General features: G+C 37.4%; 1 pseudogene; it reads right to left on the minus strand.

Annotated features, from left to right (window-relative positions):
- Positions 1 to 2400: 2400 nt before the first annotated feature.
- LOC131837228 (GDP-fucose protein O-fucosyltransferase 2-like) lies at positions 2401 to 14238 on the minus strand (annotated as a pseudogene).
- Between the last annotated feature and the right edge of the window lie 2938 nt (positions 14239 to 17176).

The raw sequence follows: 17176 nt of genomic DNA on the forward strand, positions 1-17176 counted from the left end.
TTTAATCAAATGTACCATGCTGGCTATAAAAAAAAGTTAAACAGTTACTTTCCTAAAAATTTGTTGGGTACATCTTCAACCTAGGATGACGACTACACCTTCATTTTGGCAACACATTTCCCTTATACAGATTGGCCAAAGGCCCTTGATCTGGGCTCTGATCCGTGACCTACAATCTATAGATAATAAAACTGAAAAGCAAATATACAAAGCCCAATATTGCATGTAAATAGGAAAGAGCACAGGCTTTGGAATAATTCCATTTGGTTACACATTCCACCTTGTAGCTGTGCAAATGTAAGCCAGCTATTTAAACTCTAACCTTCAATTTCCATATCTGTAAATTAAGGACAATTACACTTAATAACAACTGGTTTGCTCAAAATCAAGTGAAATAAAGTACATGATGTGCTCAGTAGGTACCAAGTATATAGTAAATACCAAAAAACAGTTACCACTATTATACCATTATCATTATTGTACAGAGTACATTCACCCACTTTCATGTGGTAAATAACCTAACACATTCTGTCCATCCCTATCTTACACTAAGAACAACTAAGTTCTCTCCTCAATGTTAGGGATATAATGTAATAAACCTAGACTGACCTCAACAAAGGGCTTTGTAAGTTAGCGAACAGTAGAAAGAATGTTGGCTCTCATAAATTCTGACAGACATGTGTTATGAATTGATATAAAATCTCCTTTAGTTATGAGGAGTGATCTAATCTGGACTCCCGGTTAAAATCTAAGGGTTTCAGAGGGGAGGGGGGTTGGGAGGATGGGTTAGCCTGGTGGTGGGTATTAAGGAGGGCATGACTTCATGGAGCACTGGGTGTTACATACAAACAATGAATCATGGAAAACTACATCAAAAACTAATAATGTACTATATGGTGACTAACACAGTCTTTAAAATCCACATTTATATTAAATATTTTAAAAATTTTAAAGTTAAATATCATGAGTGAAATTTGTTTATTGCCTAATGAGCAATTAATTATTTCTGCATGGGAAAATTTCCAAACTACAATCATCTCACAGATGCTCTAAGATTTGGAACTTGAAGCACTTGATCTTTCATTTATTCTCAAGTGCTCCAGTCAAGGCAAAACTGAGTCCAGTTTTTAGACGTTTTTTACTTTGCTTATGGTGACCCTACAGAATAGCTTTCTCTTCAATACTGAGTCTTAAATTCCTTAATTTTAATAAAAGTATGAGAACAATATACCCCATTCAGTAGATACTAAGATATACGAATCTTTACTTCATTACTAACATGGAATAACCCCACCTAAGCATTTTTTGTTACCAGTACTATCTCTTTGCTGTATTTTTTTTTCTAGAAAACATATTTTACTAATAATATAAGAAGGTACAAATGGGCAACAAATAAATACTTCGTCACCAATCCCCCAACAAGGCTGTGAGTGACACCATAGGACCCTAGCACGTGTTCTGGGTGGGTTTTCAAAGCCAAACAGAAGAAGACACAGAAGCAGCCTCCCGGCTTTGGGTTGTAGCCTCACTAGGTCACCTAAGATGTCTGTGGGAAGTTGGGGCTCCCAGTCAGAGGAGATGGGTGGTGGCCACACTGGAGGCCCAGAAAGGGGTTTCTGGGCAGTGGCACAATGAGTCCCAAGCTCAGCAGTTCCTCCCAAGCCCTTCTAAGGCTGAAGGGCCAGTGCTCCTCGGCCCCTCTGCCCACTGCACCCACCAAGGGGCAGGGTCCAGGCTATCAACCCCCCAACCCCATGCTGCCACAGCGCTCACCTGCAGCCAGCCTGCAGCCCCTCAGCCAGCCTTAGGGGCTCCTCTCCGTGTAAACCCAACAAACCCCTAAAGACCTGCCCAGGAACCTTGCAGCACTCTGAGCCAGGGAGAAGACAGAGCACTTCACCAGTCCTCAAGGGCCTCAGCCCCAATTCTGCAAGGTGGGGATTCACCTTCCCGCCAACTTGTCGGGAGCTTCAAGGTGGTCTGAGGGCAAAAGGAATGGGACCAGCAGGCTGAAACGGCAGCAGGTCCACGGGCACGCAGCGCCGCACCACCCTCTGGGCCGTACTGCCGGTCACTGACGGCCCGCACCCTCCAGACCCAGGCCCGCAAAACAAGCCTCCGCACCTCCTTATGCCACGATGGCCTTGCAGGCAGCAGAGATCAAGTCTCAGACCGCATGTAACACGTAACCAGGGTCCCAGCAGCCGACCACAGGGGAAACACTGAGAACGGACGTGCGCCATGGCTCACAGGTCTGTGGGCTCTGACTCGGAAGAGCGATGGTGGGGAGGCCCGGCCCGGCTAAGAGGAGCGACTCCGAGGCCACACGTGTGGTCAGAGAGAGACTAAGGTCCATGTAGAAGGAGTCCAGCACACGGGGCTCAGGAGGCCATGGCTTGCTCAGTAGACAACCCTGCCGTGCGCGTGCTGTTTGCACGCTTCCTCCCAGAAGTGGTTGTGCGTCATGCGGGGGTTGTGCCCGAGGAGCTCGCTCTCCTTGCGGATCCGGAAAGAAAACCTGGAGACCCAGGTAACAATGAAGAACCTGCTGTGCAAGCAGATCCACTGGTCGAGGATGGCCACGTCGCGGCCCCTGTAGAGCTTCAGTTCCTCCCACGTGGGCTTGAACCACAATCTTGGGCAACAACTTGGTCCATTTCTTCAGTTCCTCGTGTTCTGTCCTGATGACGTCCGTGGCCACGAACACCTTGTCCAGCTGATGGATCTTCATGAGGCTGCGGATCTTTTTCACAGCCCCATCCAGCCTGGGCACGCCCTCTCTTTGGCAACATGTGAAATATTTTCTCTGATCCGGAAAGAAAACCTCAGCACCCACCTTAACTGGTTCCTGATCTCTCCCTGCATACTAGAATGAAACCTGTAAATGTTGGGCACTTAACCACCACTGCTACCACAGAAATTCAAAAATATAATATTGACTGGCAAGAACTCTATTTAGAAATGGTAACTAATATTAACAAATGGCCTCCTAAATTTATTTCAACACTAGAGATTGGATTGCTGAACTTGATAAAAAGATACATCTGTATTTGAAAATGAAAGCTGAAAAGTGAAGTTGAAAAAGGTTACTTCTCTAAATATATACCTACAAAAATATACACATATACCTAATGACATAAATACATAGTTATAATTTTAAAAAGCAGAATGGAGGATAGTAAATTCATGATATTTCTCATAATGTGTTTCCCAAGCTAACTTTTTAGCAAGCTTTAATGTCATGATTTTGCCCAAGACTATAATATGTAAAACATTTAAGATTTTACAACAAAGAGTCAGGTTCAGTGAGGATATTTGTGAAATAAAAATGTCTAGTAAAAATAAAAGCTTCTCAAAGATATTACTAACCTATAAAAATTATCCAATATTTTATTTTCAGTCATAAAACTCACCTACAATTATCCAATATTTTATTTTCAGTCATAAAACTCACCTACACATACACAGTGTTAACCATGGAATATAATTCATTAGAATCCATTTATTTATAGCAGAACACACCAGAAACTAAAACTAGTTCTATTTCCTGAGATAGTTTCAGTAAGTGTGTTCTGTGGGCCTCCTGCTTTAGAATTACTCAGGAAATTAGTTCAGAATGCAAATTCAAGGGACCCACTCTGACTTCCTAGAATTAGAATTTCTGGGATTAGAGCCTTGGAATCTGGTTTTGTTTTTTTTTTTTTTTCCCCCTAAAATGCCTTGATTCTAAGTGTACTTAAGTTGGAGGATCACAGCAACAGAAGGCAGGTGCTACAAGTAGGGAAGTTCCTTGTGATAGGCAAGGAAGAGTATCCAAAGAATGTAGCAACAAGTTACTCAGTCCAAGCAGGAAGTTAGCAAGAGGATGTGGGTATCTTCCACAATAACATCAATGCAGTTGGGTTTAAAGCTTCACTAAATGCTATGTCAGTTGCCAACTTTTCAACTCTACAGCTCATTTTTGCATTTATAAAATAAGAATAAAAATACTCTAAATCATAGAGTGGTTATGAGAATTAAACAATTTAACACACATAAGGCACTCAGAACAACATTCAATACATAATAAGCTTTCAATATATATTAGGTCTTATCAGTCACAAACAGTTCTCTTGAGAGATAAAAATCATTGCATCAACTTGGAAAATAATTATTACCCAGTTCTGTGAAACTATCCAAGTCATGAAAATACAGTGTTTTATACATGAAGTGACATGTGGGTATTATATATCCTATTCTTAATGATTTGTTAAAGCAATTCATATATTTTTCTCCTGAAAAATCAACTCTATAAAATTACTATTTTGCCAAGTTCGCTCAGTTGTTAAACAAAATTTCTCATAAGAAATCTCCATGAAACAGAATTTTCCCAGGAAAATGTGATCACCAAGTAGAATTAACCAAGATCTGTTTCCATCGGATAGAACTTTCTGAAGTCAAGTCATTTCCCCAGTCTTCATCATAGTCACAACTTAGAATTTTTTTAATATTAGTTTCACAATCAGAAGGCTTCTAAAAAAGATATTGCCACAGGCATTCCAATACTTGATATTACTTACTTCTTCTGTGGAAAACACCGAAGTGACCTGAGATACATCACATAGAAAAGAATCAATCTAAAATTACTGGGTCCTTATCTATGAATACCGCCCTGCTAAAAGTAAATAACCATCATTAGCCATATCCCTGGGTCATTTCTAAGCAAAATTGTGAGATGAAGTTTATCCTTTACATCATCCCCTCCCTTTTTGATATATTTCACTTCTGATGCCTTCTCCATCTGCCCTTCCTAATTCTTTGTTTCCACCTACCATAAAGCTTATTGTTACAATTTTACCTCACTGGAAATTATCTTTTCTATATCATATCATCTCGTGACCCAGTGTTCCCAGTAATGGATATAAATTGATGGGTAGCAGTTTTAGAGGGACTGTTGGAGTTACCCATACCTATCTGAGATTTGGGGGACTAATCCTTGTCCCCATAGTGTTCTAATACACTATAAAGAGTAACTGTAAAAAGTATAAGAAGATGAAGAAGTTATTTAATAGAAGGCAAATCTCTTAGCAACTATTCATGGCATAATTGTTTCACACCTGCAAAACAAAACCTTGGAAAGAGCAATACACCAACACCAAAGTTACTTTTAATAAACTAATTTTACCATATAGACTTTTTCTTTCATCGCTCCCATTCCCATTCAACTCAAGGGTTAGTTATAATTTTATCTTTCCTCTTGAATTTCACTCCTTCACTCTGAGTGCAAGAAAATGAAAATCATCAAATAAAATTTCTCTCACCTTCCTTCTTTCTAATCTATCTTTCTATCTAATCTAATCTACTGCTCCTAGTTATTCCTCCTTTCCTGAGTATGAGGGTAAAACAGTATCTTCCTCTTTTTGAAGGTTGATACCTGCACTTGGATTCTGAGTCCATCTAACTTGAAGCTTTCTTTTTATCAATTACTCCCTCTCTCTTTTCATTGTCTTTGAATGGCTTTCCCTTATGCTATGTTCAATCTTAAAAATTTCTGCCTTAATTCTATATTCATCCTTACCTCCTTTTCCACAGCTTCCATTGTTTTCTATCCAATTTTCTAATTCCCAACTTGCTTCTATCCTCCCAACTGGACATTTAAACTTTACTGTTAATGGCCACCACTGACTTTTTTACATTGCCAAATGCAATGGACAAATTTGTAGCAGTTGACACTATTGATTAGCCTTTTCTTCTTAAAACATTGTCCTTTCTTGACTTCTATAACACCATCCTAAATAAAAGATATTTACTTTTAATCTCTTTTACTGGATATTTTCACTATGCTCCTCCCTAAAGTGCTCTATATTGAAACCAATTGTATTTTCACCTTACATTTCCTTTTTTGTGTTCCATTCTATTTTCATTAACTTATTTTTTACTCATTTTATTTATCCTCTAAATTTAAATGTATACACTTGAGTTCCAAATCAGAATTTCTAGTCTCAGATTCTTCAGAACTCTACCACCAAACATCAATAACCCCCTATAAATGTGTGCCTTGATGTCTTTTTTCCCTGTGGGACATATAGTTATAAAAGAAAATGTTATCTATGTAATCAAGCATGCCAGAAATCAGGGAATCACTTTTGAATTCTCATACTTCCTCACTTTCCATATCCCATCAGAGCACTAGGTCCTGTCAGTCTATATCCCAAAGCCATCTATAACCCCTCAGCTTCCTTCCATCCCCATATGCTATCACTGTCTTAGTACAGATTATAGCATCTCTTCCCTTAAGATTTCTTTCCCTAAAAAAATTTTAGGGAAAAATCTTTCCCTAAAAGATTTTTTCTTTTAGTTAAAGAAAAAATATTTTAAACAAAATGATGAACTTCAGGTAAATATAAAATGAATATTTATCAATTATTTGATATAACTAATCAATTAAGAGGGAACCAATAAGATGTTGTAATGAGGTCAAAGAACAATTCTAAATACCACATTAAAATGGGCTAACCAGGAATGCTGAACTGAATTTATAAACAGTTGCAAAACTGACTTTTTCCATAGCAGGAAGGGAAATTTATTTTCCTTCCACCAGACAGAATTCATTTGCACATTTATGGACAAGATTCATTTGCATTGCCATGATCTACAACTTACAGTTTTAAATAGCTCAGACAATGAAAGATGCAAACTCCATAGAAACAAATAACCCAGAAGGATGTGCTAGACATCACATACATTTTGAATGAAGACACCTTCATTTTTTGCTTTTGCTCTATTTCAAAGTCTTCCACAAATTTTTCTGACAGACTATAGCATCTTTAGTAAAACTAAAGTCTAAAACCATGAGAGACTCTTAATCTTGCAAAAACAAACTGAGGATTGCTGGGGGGCGTGGGGGGGTGGGGATAGGGTGACTAGGTTATAGACATTGGGGAGGGTATGTGCTATGGTGAGTACTATGAAATGTGTAAGCCTGATGATTCACAGACCTGTACTCATGGGGCAAATGATATATTATATGTTCATAAAAATTTTTAAAAAACTAAAGTCCAATAATTTTTCTCTCTTTTTCAAATTCCTCATTGGCTCCCTGCCCCCTAACCACAAAATAAAATCCAGTCCCACCCCAACTAACTGGGATGGCCATTATCATCTCCTGATCTTCAGCTCATTCCACCCTCACATCCACAGGCACTTTATACCACTGGAAGCCACACCAAAATTCTTATTCTCTCTCAATACCAGCTGTTTTATACTTACCACATTTCACATGCTATAACATTTTCTTATAATGTGCCTTTGTCCCAACTCACAAAGTCTTATTAATTTTAAATTCAAATTAATTTCAAATTTAAATTCCTCCTTCCAGGAAGATTCTGGACTTTCCAGAGTTAATCATTTCCTCTCTATCAATGCAAATTATTTCACTTCATATATGACTTCCCTAATAAACTAAAAGCTGCCTAGGCACAGAGATTGAAAATGTTCATCCTATAGTTATTAATAGTAGACATGTTAAAATCAGATCTGGGTTCAAATTCTGAATCTATCACCTACTAGTTGAGGGGCATAGGCCACAATACCCATTTCTCAAACAACAGTCTAGAGATCACTGTGGAAGTTATTTTTAAAATGATATTAATATTAAAATCGGATTTTGACTAAACCAGATTACTCTCTGTGGGTGAGCCTCTTCCAATCTGTTGAAAGCCTTAGGAGAAAAAGATTGATGTCCCCCCAGAAAGAGGGAACCTGCTACCAGACTTTGTTCAGACTTGTGCTGCAGCATCAGGTCTTCCCTAGTCAGGTCCACAGTCAGATGGACCAATTTCTTAGTGTAATTTTTTTATTACTAGAGCTTTGTGAAATAAGTGAATTATTGTGTATAAAATGTTTAGTATAATATCTGGGACATAACAAATGTCACCAGATTTTATATGGTATTATTAATCATTTCTATATTTCCAAGACTAAACATAGTAACTGGCACAGTAAATGGTACCTATCTGGATGGATGAATGGATGGATAGCTAGGTGAAAAAATACACACAGTATCAGATAAGATATAGGAATCAGTTTAAACTCATACAATATATATTTTCAAGTTAATTCCATGGCATTTAATGTTAAATGTTAAAAGTATTATTCTGAATACTTTACCTGTAGAGTGTAAGAAACTCAGAAAAAGAGGAAAAGTTTAAGGGGAAACTAAAAGAACAGGCAACTCAGGGGTAGCAGAAAGGGGTGATACAAACACTGTCAATGAACTTCCATCTATCAGCCAAGAGATGGAATCCAGATATCAAGTCAGAAGTAAAGGTTAAGAGCTCCAAGACACTGAGTCAAGCATGAAGATTCAAGATGGGAATGAGAAGGTATAGCTTTTTGGTTATAGTGCTATCACGTAAGGTCACGTAAACATGTCCTTGTCTTTCCCGTCTTCATAAATAGCAAATCTTTAACACTAAGTCCTTCTTAAACTCTACCATCTTTCTTCCCTTCACTGTTATGCTTCTTGAAAGAAAAATCTATCTTATCTGTCATTTTTATCAAAGAAAAGTTGTACCAAGCAGTTAAACAGTCAAGGAAGACTTTTTCAAGATTAATATAATTGGGATCAAGGCTATTGCAATAGGGCAAAGAAAATGAACTCTAGTAGAAAAAAAAAAAAAAGGCAGACAATATTTTAGCATTAGATGAGGTTAGTGGAATAGTACTGGAAGACACTGGGGAGAGGGGAGGTTGATCAATCTGATTAAGCCATCTGTATTTATTAATTAGCTCTGATGAAAGTTAAGCTCTTATTCTCTCATGAAAAGGAGATAGAGTCCTATCTTCTCTGTTTATATGGCAAAGGAATGATTTTCAAGCTTTTTGAGAATTCCTGAGAGATTATAAGACTCTCAAGAGGTTGGGAGACTTACCTCTAGAAGGATCAGAGAAAGGATTTATAAATACAAATACTTTTGTAAGTGTTGTAAGAAAATAATGGCCAAGGGAAGAAATCTATCCAAAATTAAGTTAAGCTGAAGAGAACATTAGGACATCTTGGTCACTTCTTTATAAACTGCTTCTTCTTTATCCAAGCAATTTTTTTTCTCTCTCCCCATATACTAAATGAACCTACTTTTGCTAAAGTCTCCTCACATGCTAAATGTAATATCAGTATAACCCAATTTTTATTTTCCTTGGTTTGTGTGTTGTTATAGATTAATACCACTTTGATAGTTCTCCTCCTCTTAATTTTTTTTATTTCTTTACAATATGCTCTCCTATGTCTTTCATCCCTTCAAATATTGCTTGAAGCAATATCTGTTTTGTTTTTGTTTGTTTTTTAACTTGTTCCAAGTCTTCTATTCTCACCTCTCTTATTTTTTTAACTGCATATATGGTTGCAGTCAGTTATAAAGAACCTCTATCACATCCCAAGGCAAACACTGTAATTTTTCAGAGAAGAAAATGTTTTATGTTTGCCAGACACAGAAAGAACATAGCAGTGCATTAAGTGAGCTACAAACTTGTGAAGCAAAGCAAAAATTCTGTGCATTCTGTGGCACTGTAACTTGTAATTCTTTATCAAAATCAAAAGTAACACAATAGGGGCACCCAGGTGGCCCAGTCGGTTAGGCATGGGACTCCTGATTTCAGCTCCGGTCATGATCTCAGGGTCATGAGATTGAGTGCCACATCAGGGTCCACATTCAATGGGGAGTCTACTTGAGATTCTTGCCCTCTCCCTCTGTCTCTTCCCCACTCACTTGTGCAGATGCTCTCTCTAAAATAAAGAAATACATTTTTAAAAAGAAAAAATCAAAAGTAACACAGAAAAACTCTGTGCTTTTGACAAAATCTACCACTACCATAGCAGTGTAGTTCTCTGTTAGCATGACCACTGTCACCATTTTAGTGACGCTGTGCCTCCACTCCCTGGATGATCTCACCAAGTTCTCATCTCTACTTGAATGTAATTTAAGCATTTACAACTCAACACACCCTAAATTCAGTTTACAATTTTTCTCCAAACCTGCTAATTCCACAATGATTTGCCATCTTACAAATTATACCACTATCCACACAGTATTCATAGACCCTTCCCTCTTCTATCACCCCTTATCAAACCTATCGCCAAGTCCCATCTTTTTTCTCTTCCTACTAGTTAATCTCTCACATCAATTTACTCCCATCAATGCTTTGCTTCCATCCTCATTTCTCATCTGGATTGTTTTAGTAGCCATCCAACATCCCAAATCCTCTAACTGAAGTACATCCTCCACACTGCTATCAGAGAAATTTTTTCTAAGCTGAACACTGAATCATTATTTAGCTTCCTGTTTCCAAGCCTTCAACAGATATCCACTACCTCTATGATAAATTCAAATTCCACATGATGGTAAATGGAGTCTTTCACAGTTCTCTGCCTGCCTCTCCAACAACAGCATCTCTCACCATTCTAACCCTCAATATCTATGCTCTGGAAAAACTGAACTGTTTGAAGATGTAGTGTGTCCTCTATCAACTGCTAGCTTTCCTCTCATGTTGCCCCTTCTGGCTGGAAATCCCATTACCCAACACTACCACTTCATTTGCCTAGCATATCTTTATGCCTAGATTATCCCTTTGTCTAATACTTACCTCATCATGAAATCTTTCCCTATTCTGTCCAAAAATTGACCTGGTCATCTCTCCTCTGTGAGTCCATGGTGACCTACACTACAGACATATCCTGACCTCTTTCATAGTTCCCATCATACTGTATAAGAATAGTTTATTTCTTTTTCTCCTACTTCAGTAGGAAATCTTTGAAAGTAGAGACTGATCTCTTATGTCTGTATCCCTACTATAAGGGGACCAAGTTCATGCAGTCAAATGTAAGCTCCCCTGAGGTACAACTGTAGATCAATGAGAATCAAATTATAAAATACATATATACACCTTTAGTCAGTTACATGATGAATCAGTGTTACATGAAGAAAAATAGTAATTGTCATATACTTCAGTATAAGCCCTCACCCAGAAATGTAGGAAAACATAATGAAGCATTTGTAACATTCAAACATAAAATTTAATGCTGAAATTTAAATTAAATGGAAGAGGTAATCATAGGAAATCATGTGATCTGCAATAGGCTCATTATGTTACTCAAATTTTCTACACCATTTTCTACAACAGTTTACTGTCCCTGGAAGCTCAGTGATGTCCCACCATTTCTAAGTATCTCACAAGAAAAATTTTCTGAAGATCTCCAGTCAGTCATGGGCCCTAAAAGACTGAAGATCTTCCCCTATGCTCCATACCCAGATAAGCAATAGAGAAACATCTGATAATATTACATGGATCTGCCCATTTCTTTTTCTAGCCAATCCCTCTCTGTTGTGTAGGAAGTATATAGCTATTTTTGGAGACCTATAATCTCAATAGAGGTGACCTCCATTTTCTACACTTCCTAATCTTAACACCACTTATTCCTATCCCTATACTGTATACCTCGTAACTTAAGCTCTTCCCTATTTGTGAATACTTATTCCCCAAAAAGAATGGTCAGATTATCTGATTCACTAAGGCAATGGTTCTGAAATCTGCATAGACATAAGATTCACTTGGAACCACTTGCTAAAATTAAAAGTTTGCTGAGTCCCACCTATAATGATTCTGTATTTTCAATAAATGTTCAGTATAATTCAAAGGGATCTGATCATTGAGCTAGTTTTCAAAAACCACTGGTAAGGGAAGGATTCTATTGTCTACCTCTTTAACACTGATATTGTTAGTTATATATCTCTCTTTTTTATTTTTCCCTGTATTTCTTCTTTACTGATGAGACACAAACTTCAGGAAATTTTGTGATTCAGTGTACAAAGCTCAAGTTTTCTGGTAGGGAAACTATAATAACTATCTCTTCAGGTGGTCAAACACATTTTCCTCTGAAATGTCTCTACATCGTAACAACTGCAAAACACTGAGCAAGGCATCAAAGACAGCCAACTAAAAATCTGAGTGACAAAATAAATAAATAAATAAAAATCTGAGTAACAGTTCCTTACTGCTCTTTCTTGTTGATTCTATATATCAGAAAACATTTTGAAAAATGTAAAGAATTATGCAAAATGAGACATTATTATTACTATCTTAATATTGTGATGCCTGATGTACTCCTTTTGCCTGTGGCAGTGTTCAGTGAGCCTTGCTATTTCTTAAAAATGCTATAAGAAATGATGCTTGCAGAATTAGATGTTTCAAAGAGGCCCAATTCACATGTTGCCAGTAAGGTTTTCATAATATTCCTTATGCTCTTTGATACTTGTGGAGTACTGTGATATGCTTTCTTTTCAACTTAATCTAGAGGGGTTATCTGGCCATTAATAACCTTTTCAAGTCATTCAACAGCTACTAGGACTGATAGGCCAGAATAATTTTAATAATTTTAGCTACAAAACTATACAAAAAGATAATAATCATATTTATGTGGGAGATAGAAGAAGAGAAAAATGCTCTTGAAAAATTGAGTTGATTTTGGCCTCATAATAGGCAAGTTTTATCATTATTTAAATAGCAGAATAAGTTTTTTTTAAGAGCCACAAATAATTTTCTAAATTTTAGTAGCATTTTAGATTTAGAAGGATACTGTATAACAGTTACATAAACTAGGATAATCTTCCTAATGGGATTGTACCCAATAGTCAATGGCAATACAAAAATATATTCTGGGCGGTTAAGAAGTAAGATTATGCCCTTTTGTAAAGGGAACCATCATGACCTAAATTTGATTCAGTCTCTGAGATGGCAAAATAGTCTATTCAATGACCACAAAAAAATCATGAACCAGAATTACATAGTCCTGAGCATTAACTGAAACAAATTTTCTGGTTTGCTATGGACCTTCGTTTTAGTCACAAAAACAACATGTATCTCAATTTCCTTTATCATATCAGGCTACCAGAAGCCTCTCTAAGCATCTATTGAGTCCCCACGGATCATTGGAAATATTTTCCAAAGGCTATTCATGTGTTCTAAGCCAATCCCAGAGTCCTATGAATACTACTACCTTCCATTGTAGCGTACAGCATTGGAATAATGGAAAACCATGGGACCTAAAGGGCTAGCTTCAGATTCTGGCTTATTAAGTACTAGCTGTGTGATTAGTATTAGGTTATTTACAGCAATTTAAAATTTTAAGTTATATATATTTTAGTATTTAGTTCTTTATCTTAGAGAAAAGGAGAGCAAGATAGAAAGAGAGAGCTCAGGGGAGAGGGATAGAGGAGAAGGAGAAAGAGTCTTAAGCAGATTGTGCACTGAGCACAGAGCCTAACGCTGGGCTTAGTCTCATGACCCTGAGATCATGACCTCAGGCAAGACCAAAAGTCAGTCACTTAACCAACTGCACCACTCAGGCATCCCTAAATTATGTTCAAATACATTTTTAAAAAACTGTAACTACAGTTTAAGGGAGGAATGGAATAGAATAAACACTGGTCTTAGGAAAAGGAAGACTGGTCTGACAAAACATATGTTGCATAATTATAGGCAAATTCCACCACTATATAAAGAAGAGGACTTTAAATTTGTTTAAATATTTTAAAAATTAAAAAACAATAATGCAATATATGAGGTCAAATTATTGTGCTGTGGCTTTATGATACCATTGCTTATATTATAAATTGATGTGAAGATTTAAGGAAATAATTTATATGAAAACATCTGAAGCATAGCAGATCCTCAATAATCTGCACATATGTATGTCAAACAGGCTCTATAAGTTTCTATTGCTCAAATATGTGTTATGTAAAGAATTTGGCTTTGCCCAAAGAGAAGTCTGGCTTTGCCCTCAACTTTTGAGATGCAATCAATGTCATATCTGATACAAGTACCTTTGTTTAGAGCATGAGCTAGCCATCCCCGAAGGGTGAAACTTGTCACACCCAACAGTCTGGGGGTGGGAATTAGCTATGTCAAAAAGATCAACATGTCATTTATACTTTATGTTGGTCATGTTAGAAAGACCAATCATGTTTTAGTGTGTGATATAGGAGTCACATGGCATCTGCAACCTAGCATTGGTTTTCAAACACAAGGGCAATCAATCACTCAGCCATGACTACATAATGGAGCCCTTTAAAAATTCTGAACAATGAAGCTATGGTGAGCTACCCTGGTATGCAATACTCTGGGCATATTGTCACACATCAATTCTGCAAGGCTATATCCTAAGGACAAAGGAGGCTTCATATTTGGAACCCGCTCAGACTCCATCTTACGAGTCTCTTTCTTTGGCTGTGTCCTTTCCCAGTAGTAAGTCATAAAAGAAATTATAATAACTGTCGGTGAGTTCTGTGACTCCTTCTAGTGAATTATCAAAACTTGGTGGCTTTGACCCCCAGAGAAATGGGTATGTTTTACCCCCCAGTGTTTGAGGACCAGCTTGGGGTCCAACACACCCACAGTATTATATGATGGTCCCCTCTGCACCTGTTCTCCCAACCCTTCTCAGATGAACAAAGACTGACCAATTTTTAAGGGAATCATTTTGATCTTCCTGTGTCAGCCAGAGGTGTTGGGACAGTGTGATTTTTGAATGATTTCCTACAGTGTTTGTGCCTTCCTCCAGGTTGGGAGGTGATAACCACCCTCCCAGAAATTGTAAATAAATTTTTGTTATTTAAGCTGAAAAAAAAAAAAAAAAAAAAACAACTAACTGGGTGGCATTCAGAGCCCTCTGAAACTTGGAATTGGTGTCAGAAGTCAAAGCAGTCTTAGGGACAGTGTCCTTAAACATTATAGTTTCCTAATTCTTGAGTAAAATGATTTTGTATCATTTAAGTTCATAAAAATGACCATTCTTGACTCTGGATTTGCCATTTGTGGCACAGTGTTCAAAAAAAAAAAAAAAACTGAAAAGAAAATTACTGAGCTCTTCTTAGGCATAGTAATGTATGATTCTACCAATCATAAATTTTTATGACAAAGAAGTTACCTAATTTAAAAAATATTTCCAAGTACTTAATGCTTATTTGGCTAAAGATAGATAGGATTCCCTAATTTTGCCTGAAGGCCATACCCGTAAGACCTACCCGTAAGACCTAAATATTCAAGATTTTTGCATATTGAAAAGAGTTACATTATCATTGAGGTTTTATTTTTCTATAAAATCATGATGAATTGGTCTAAATTGCAATATTGAGGCCAGAGTCCTGATACACCTGGCAGGTTGTTTTTTAATTCAAGAAACAATAACTCTCTACTTTTAGTTTTTAGAAAGCATTTATATCCCCCCAAGATCAGTCATGAGAGTCTATATCATATCCTGGAGAGGCCATAGGATAAAAAACCAGTTGATTAAGGCAGCTTTTTCATTTATATTATAAAGATTTTGAATTTGATTAAATTACCATCAGTGTTCTATCCTTTCTCTGGAACAGTGGTATTCAGCTGAGTGTGATTTTCCCCCCAGGGACATTTGACCTTATCTAGTGACATTGTTTGGTTGCAACAGTTGGGGAGAGGAGTGCTACTGGCATCTAGAGGGTAGAGGCCAGAGAGGCTGATAAACACCTTACACAGGGAAGTTTCCCACAACAAATTGTTCCATTTCAAATGCCAGTAGTCCTAAGGTTGACAAATCCTGTTCTAGAGATGTTATACAACTTAAGTCAAACTGAATGTTTTATCCCTAAGATCAGTACAGAATTTCACCTTGGTCCTTTCTAAAGATATCATCGTTCTTCCCATATTTAATGAGGCAATCATACCTAGAGGCCCAAATCAGATACTCTCTTATGTGAAGTAAAATCCTAAGGTATTTATGCTTCATAGGGGCTACACATGGGTATCCTTTGGAGAACTAAAAAATATACATTTCTCAAGTTCCTCTTTCAGAAATTATTGGGACTAACATGTGACTACTCTTCAGATGATTCTAATTAGAAGCCACCTTTGGGAATTGCTAACCTAGAGAGCCATCTGGAGTCTTCATTAAAAACATAGATTATCAGGCCTTTCTAGAGCCACTGAGTATGAATTTCTGGGTATAAGACCTGGGAAGTTGTATTTTTAACAAGTTTCCCCAGATGACTCTTTCCACCAGGCATGTTTTAGAAACTTTGGCCAAAAAAGTTATCTAAAATTTTAGAATCTGTGATCATGGCTTACAAAGAGAGTAGCATCCTTTCATGAAGATGACATAACTAAAAGAGACAAAAATTGTTAAAAGCTAAACACAGTCTATCATGCCGCAGAGGAGCAGGGACTATTATATTTTTGGTTACAAGAAAATTGAAGTCTGACAGAACACCATGGGAGGAAGTGCTTGACCTCTCCTCTGTGAAGCTGTTGTCCCTAGAACTGTTGAAAATATGCTTTGTGGAAAGAAATATCATTAGTAACTTTTCCTTTCTATGGATATTGTAGATAGAATTTTCTCAGCCATTGCTTTGGATACCATGTCCAGATTTGTGAACATTGACATAATGGTCAACAGAGACAGTGAAGAACGGCAGACCAGGCCCGATAATATGCTTCATCCTCAGGGTTGAAGCCCTCCAAAATTAAAATTCCCAAGTGACCTCCTTACACCTGGGTAAAAAGTCTTGAAGTGCACTCCTGCTAGTACTTCTGACTAAAGCACTTCAGACACAGATCAGCATTGATGAGTAACTAAATAGCTCACTTTTGTCAGGATTCCCACCATCTGATTAAGATCCCATCAGTGCGTCATATCTTAAGCAATGGGCAGGCTAAGTTTTGGGCAGCCACAGAAAACAATTTATCCAGAAGCCAGCTATTCCCTAGAGCTACCAGCATAAGGATTAGTACTTATTCAAAAACAACTGCTGCTGGTCTCCAGTATGTGGTCCATTGCAGACTCATGCAATCTCAGTTTAGAAAGGATCTGACCTATCATCTAGTTCAAATATTCTAGAGGTTCAAATATTCACTACATTAATGAGCTCAGTAGTCCCAAATCTAGTTACATGATAGATTATCCTGTTCAGTTTTTAAAAATTCACATTCTGGGCATCTGGGTCACCCAGTTGGTTAAGCATCTGCCTTCAGCCCAGGTCATGAAACCAGGGTCTGGGATTGAGTCCCACATCAGGCTCCCTGCTTTGTGGGGAGTCTGCTTCTCCCTCTGCCTCTCCCCCCAATTCATGCTCGCTCTCTCTCTCTCAAGAAAAAAAAAAGTAAATATTTT

This window comes from Mustela lutreola, chromosome 7, assembly GCF_030435805.1.
Source record: "Mustela lutreola isolate mMusLut2 chromosome 7, mMusLut2.pri, whole genome shotgun sequence".
NCBI classification, from domain to species: domain Eukaryota; kingdom Metazoa; phylum Chordata; class Mammalia; order Carnivora; family Mustelidae; genus Mustela; species Mustela lutreola.